Genomic DNA, 6,236 nt, shown 5'->3' with positions numbered 1-6,236 from the left:
GCCTCCTCAGGCTAGGAGTTCCATTGATTGAATATGCACTGGGTAAAGAACTTCCTTTTATTTGTTTTAAACCCTGCTGCCCATTAATTTCTTTTGGTGGCCCTTAGTTCTTATATTATGGGCAGGGCTCAACAATTAATGTAATCTACTCGCCTGTGGCGAGTAGATTACAAGATGGCAGAGCCGCGCAGCACGGTCAGCGCATGCGCAGCGTGGTCTGCACATGCGCAGCATGCCGAACCATGGGGCTGGCGAACGGTTTGGCAAGCCCTGATTATGGGAACAAGTAAATAACTTATTCACTTTCTCCACACCACTCATAATTTTATATACCTCTATCATATCCCCCTTAGTCTCCTCTTTTCCAAGCTGAAAAGTACCAGTCTCTTTAATCTCTCCTCATATGAGACCCGTTCTAAACCCCTAATCATTTGAGTTGCCCTTCTCTGAACCTTTTCTAATGCCAGTATATCTTTTTTTGAGGTGAGGAGACCTCATCTGTACGCAGTATTCCAGATGTGGGCGTACCATGGATATATAAAAGGGCAATAAGATATTCTGTCTTATTTTCTATCCCTTTTTTAAATTATTCCTTACATCCTGTTTGCTTTTTTGACTGCTGCTGCACACTGCTTGGACGTCTTCAGAAATCCAGACACTTTTCTGTAGTACCTCACAACCTTGCCAGTAGTTGTAAACATTTTAAGCACCCCACCTAGCTAAACCATTTTCATTTGAGAGAGTTACTTTTTTAATATTTTGGTGAATTTATTTCCTTAAAAAATATATATATATATTTAAATCCATGTAGAACACTCGGGCACTGGTGTTACAAAGTAGAGACCACTGTCTTTCCTTATGCGTATCAATAAGAGTTGGCCTTGAGAAAAGAATGCAGGATTTTTGTTTTGATTGTAGAAATCAATCTTGGCTAATGCCATTTTTATTCAAGAACATAACAGAAGAATCTTGCACAACTTATCAAATAACTAGTGTCTTAAAAGTCCAATACACTTACTTTCTCCTTGTCATTGTACAACATGATTTGGTAAATTGATTTTAGTCAAGGGTTAGTGATTTGTGGCTAGTTCCTCTGCTGACATTCACTGTTTCAAGTCTCCTGTACTGATAGGATACATCTGAATTTCCTGTCTTTTTATGCTACATATCTATAATCTCACTTTATAGAATAGAAACTACTTTAAAAGCCTGAGATGAATTTTTGAATTTAATTTAAAAAGCAATCATTTCTCTGTTACTTGGGAAGCTAAATGTTTATCGCACAGCATCACAGCCCTGCCTCTGTTCTAGATAGTGATTTTTGAAAGCATTCCTAAAAGTTGGTTCTAATTAAATTCATTGTAACTAGAAATAGTATATATCTATTTCTCTTCCCTGAGTAAATTGATATACCACAAACTTAGAGAACTGTTTACTTTGTATATACATAAATATGTTTGAGCTGGTAGGTAGACTAATCAGCAAGACATTTTTGTCTACTGTAGTCTCTATTTTCCCACAGTTATTTTAACAGTTGCCAACAATGGTAAGTCATATACATGGAAATCAGCAAAATTTGTATCTCCTGATTGTGTGTGTGAGAGTGATGGGTCCAGTCTTTCTTTTAGTTGTCAGGAGTGTACTGCCCTGTAATACATGATCTACCGTGCTTATTTAACAGTACCGTAGTGTTGTGCTGTAATGGTGTTTAATCTGCATATTATCCTTTTGTGCCTGTGTTATTTTTAAAATCTTTAAAAGAGTGTTATGTCAAATACACTCATTGCAGTTTGAACTAATTAGCACACAGATCCAAGGACAGCAGAGAGTCTTAGGCTTTGTCTGCACATACACACTGACCTGGTGTAACTTCAATCAGCTTACAGTCCTATGTAGCAACTCTCCTAGACTGTCTCTAAACTACATCCCTTTTCTCAAAAAAGGGATGTAAATTAGACACTTCGCTATTGCAAATGAAGCTGGGATTTAAATTTCCTGTGCTTCATTTGCATAATGGCAGCCGTGTATTTTCTGAAACGGGGCTTTTCAAAAGAAAAACGGCCATTTAGACAGGGATCAATAGAAAATAAAACCCTTTTTCGAAAGATCCTGTACTCCAAAATGAAGCGCAGGAAATTTAAATCCTGATTTCATTTGCAATATCAATGTGTCTAATTTACATCCCTTTTTTGAGAAAAGGGATGTAGTTTAGACAGCCCTAGGGACTTATTTCAGTTTAACTAAAACCTGTTTCCAGCTAACCTAAATTAAACTACTGTAGGACAGGTTTATATCTGAGTACTCTGTTCCAATATGGCTATCTGAAATTGCACTTTTAATTAAACTAGTACAACTTTGTGTGAAGATAAGCCCTAATTTACAGAAGTGAGCAGGGTGTGACTGATTACTGAACAGTCAAAACTTGGGAACTCTTAATTTGTCTCCTGTGCTGCATCTGATGTCTCATGAACAGACAATATTTATTTTGTCCTTTTAGTTGGTGGTGGTTCTGCCCACTGGTAAGTTTCTAGTTTTCATGTTGCAGAGAGTGACTTGAATGTTTGTTGGTGATACTTCCTAACAATCATTAATGTATGCTTTTCATCCATCTGCCAAGCCATCCAGAATTAGAGACCCTTGAAACATAAGGCCATGGGGAGAGTACTTAAAAATTCTGCATATTCAGCTGTGCTAGGCTGTTCATCATCTTACTGAAACTGAGCTGGCTCCGTTGTTGAGCAGTCAATAATAAACTATGGAAACAAGAAGGAGTTAGTCAATAATGAAGAGTTACCACCTGAACTAAGTACATGATAGTTTTCCCGTTGTCCACTTCTCCTGTAATCCATTTCCAGCACCACTCCTAGCCATCCTGGCTAATAAATATGGATGACCCTAATCTCTGTGAATTCATCTAGCTCCTTTTTGGATCCTATTGAAATCCTGGTCTTCATAACATCCTCTGGCACGGAGTTTCACAGTGTGTGCTGCATGAAGAATATTTTCCTTTGTTTGTTTAAAACCTGCTACCTATTATCAGGGCTCCCGTGGCGATATTTCTAATTGCGTCATAGCTCTACCGCACAGGACTGTTCCAAAAAGGAAACTTTACCACAAATCACCTGTCTGCTCATCAGTTGTAACCCCAACCCCTCTTCTCGTGGCTGCCTGTTATGGGTGGGAGTAGGGGGAGGATGCTGGTGCTTAGCTGACGGGCTAGAGAAGGATGGATCCAGGACGTGGCCTCTCACCAGGCAGCTAGAAGGCTGGGTGCAGCGCGCTGTGAGCTCACGCTGCTGCGTGTGCCCCCCCCGCCGCATATCTCCCCTACACGCACCGGAGAGAACGTGAGCACCGAGAGCGACTCTCCGCTTTCCCATTGGCGGGGCGTGTCCCCCTCCGCCCACGGCCCGGCCAATCAGCGCGCGTCTCCCTCCAAAAGCTCGAGAGGGCAGCGACTGGCCGGGTTCCCTTCGCACACGCGCCGGGGGTGCTGCCTGCGGCTGCTGCTGGGGTCCGGGCCGCCCCCTCCCGCGCGCTGCGGCCAGGCTGCGGCTCTCTTCCCGCCGGTCCAAGTAGGTGCAAGTGGCAGGGCTGGGGGCGGGAGAAGGGGCGTGGGCTGGAGCGGTGCGCCCGGGCGCTTTCGCCCTTGTTGCCTAAAAGCGGCGTGGTCTTTGTGAGGGTGTGCGCCCTCCCTGCCACTGCCTCATGATTGCATCAGCTTGTGCTGCACCCTGCAGGTGGGTGCTCTGCCCTCTGGCAGTACCATGCCGTAGGCGTTACGATGGATGGGTTCAGCTCTTCGCTCCCATCCCGAAACGCTCCAAAACAGACCCCCCCCCCCGCAAAAAAGGGGGTGGGTGGGGAGAAGACCTGTGTGCCCCTGCCTACGCTATCGTTACATCCCCCCCTCTCTCTCCCTCCCTCCCCAAAATGCCGGTGCGGCGTGGAGAGCGGATTCTCTAGCTAGCTGGATGGTGCAAGGTGAACGCTGATGCTGCAATAGTTGGAGGTGGGGAACAAAGCCGTCCAGTTCTTGTTACTCTGTCTTGCGGTCTTTAGAAAATCAGCGGCGGAAAATAAACCATTTGTGCGGGTTGCAATCGGCAGAAGCTGTTCTGCTGGTGCATGAGACTTTAACCAGTTGCCAGTATGGCACATGGAGGCATCAAGGTGCCAAGCTCCCGTCATCATCTTTTATTCCAAGTCTTGCTGAAATCCTTGGTGCTGGTAATATGCGGCACTAGAAACAGGATCTGCTTTAGGCATCTAGCTCAAACTTGAGATCTAAATAGCTTTTGCAGACAGGATCAGTAGGTAGCTTTCTCCAGTTGCAGTTCAAGGGGTACATAGTGCTTGATCTGATTCTGTTCTGGAAAAATTCTCGCAGTGTATTTCATTCTAATCTTTTAAAGGTTATCATGTTCTAATTTGCTTTACCAGTCTTCTTCATAGTACAGAGAAATATTGTTGGATGAAAAAATTATTTGCTTTATTCAACTTGGTAGTGCTTGCCCTGATAAAAGGACAGTAAATATTGTTTTTCTCAGGTCTGTGTGTTTACTTCTAAAATGTATTTGGAAGTTATTGTTTCTAGGTGTGAGTAGAAAAACAGATGGCTGAAGGAAATACTCTATATAAATGAATGGCTTGCAAATAATATTAATTAAGGTCATGGCCAGAGCTTAGCATTTCTATGGGTGAACCACTGAAAATGTAAAGAAATGAAGGAAGCACAAAGTTTTGAGGGAAAGGCTGCGAATTGACTACTGGGAAGCTGACATCTGTTACTGTAGGAGTCTGGTTTCCTGTGTTGATGGCACACAGGTCATGTTTGAGGGATGCTTTGTGTTAGTGTTCCAGTTTATCTCCTTATCCCTTATACTGGCTTGGCATTAGTTCTTTGACCATTCTGGGCATCTCTCTACCAAAAATCTGAGAGCTTTTACATGGTTTTCTTACAACACTTGTGTGTAGGGAATGTGTTTTATACAGCCCGCAGTGACTCTGAATACAGTTTGGGTCTTTGAGTGCTTCACAGTAAAATATTATAATAATGCCAATAAAACATTATTAAATTGACCAGTAATCTGATTCCTCTCCTTTTTAAATAGTCTCTCATTTTGTCTTTATATTCCTATCTTTCTAAGGGCCTGGTCCTACAAAGTGCTGTGCATGCTAGCTTTAATCTAATGAAGTGCCTAGGCATGTGATTTGCTATTAAATAAGTACTTGTCCTAATTCTGTCAATGGGACTCTGCTGAATCCAGGGTCAGGACTGAGCATTGAATGATGGGAAAGAAATTCTGCAGTAGTGGAAAGTGAGAGACAAGAGCCTGGTGACATCATATGTAATGAGGCTGAAATCGAAATGGGGAGAGAGAAATTGGGATGGGGAACAGGCATCTGCTGCTGGGTTTCTTATAAAACTCGAGTTTCTTAGTCTAGTAATTCTGGGAATAAGGAAACCCCGCCGTGTACAGGCACAAAGTTTAATGAGAAATTACATGCTGTTGCTTGAAGTTTTATCATCTTTATTCCAAATGCTTGGGGGATTTGGTTACCGTAATTCTATTTTACAGAGTGACTCAGCACTCTTAAGTCTGTAATTTGCACATACCAGTGTGTGGGGGATTAGAAAAGGAGATGTGTATCTCCGTTCTTCTTTCAGTCACCTTGGTGATGGAACAGCACTGCTCTACCAATAAACTGACACAAACCTGTTTGGTTTTTTTTAGTGTGTTTTGTGGTGGTGTGGGGTTTTTTTCCACATTTGAAATTATTGCAGGGGATTTGTTATGATAGAACTCTACTTTTTGGTGAATTTGCTTCAGTGATGTCTCTATGCTAAGGAGAGGTTCTTATTTCCTTAATGTGCTAAGCATAACAGAGACAGAGTTTTACGTTAAAATTTGAATGTGAGAGTATTAGTGTTTAGTAGCTCCTAATCATTTAAATTTCATTAGGTGTTAGGTTACAAAAATGTCTCTGTGCCATATGATTTGTAAAGAGAGACTCTAGAAATTTTTTTAATTTTTAAAGAATAGTGCTGCTGAGTTAATTTTTCTGATTCGTCCTCATTATCACTAATCTCAACTGTTTCATGAGAAACATAATGACTTAAACTTTAACTAAAAGACTCATTGTTGTGGGTGTGTTTTGTTTCTTTGGGTTTTTAAACTGACATGGTTAAGCTGGTGTAACTTTATGTAGATATGCTTAATTTGGTTTTTAAA

General features: G+C 41.8%; 1 protein-coding gene across 3 annotated transcripts in view; it reads left to right on the top strand.

The window, feature by feature from the left end:
• The first annotated feature begins 3,417 nt into the window (after positions 1–3,417).
• Positions 3,418–6,236, top strand: part of LOC102445047 (cystathionine beta-synthase-like) — a 56,516-nt gene continuing 53,697 nt past the window's right edge. For 2 of the 3 annotated variants that reach the window (XM_075912406.1, XM_075912366.1), the window contains exon 1: positions 3,418–3,575. The gene's annotated coding sequence lies outside the window, so the exon portion shown is untranslated. Of the gene's footprint in view, positions 3,576–3,721; positions 3,741–6,236 lie in introns of those variants that run through there. The other variant, XM_075912394.1, reaches the window with a different exon arrangement.

Source organism: Pelodiscus sinensis, chromosome 1 (assembly GCF_049634645.1).
Source record: "Pelodiscus sinensis isolate JC-2024 chromosome 1, ASM4963464v1, whole genome shotgun sequence".
In the NCBI taxonomy this organism is placed as follows: Eukaryota; Metazoa; Chordata; order Testudines; family Trionychidae; genus Pelodiscus; species Pelodiscus sinensis.
This window is presented reverse-complemented; position numbering and strand designations above follow the sequence as displayed.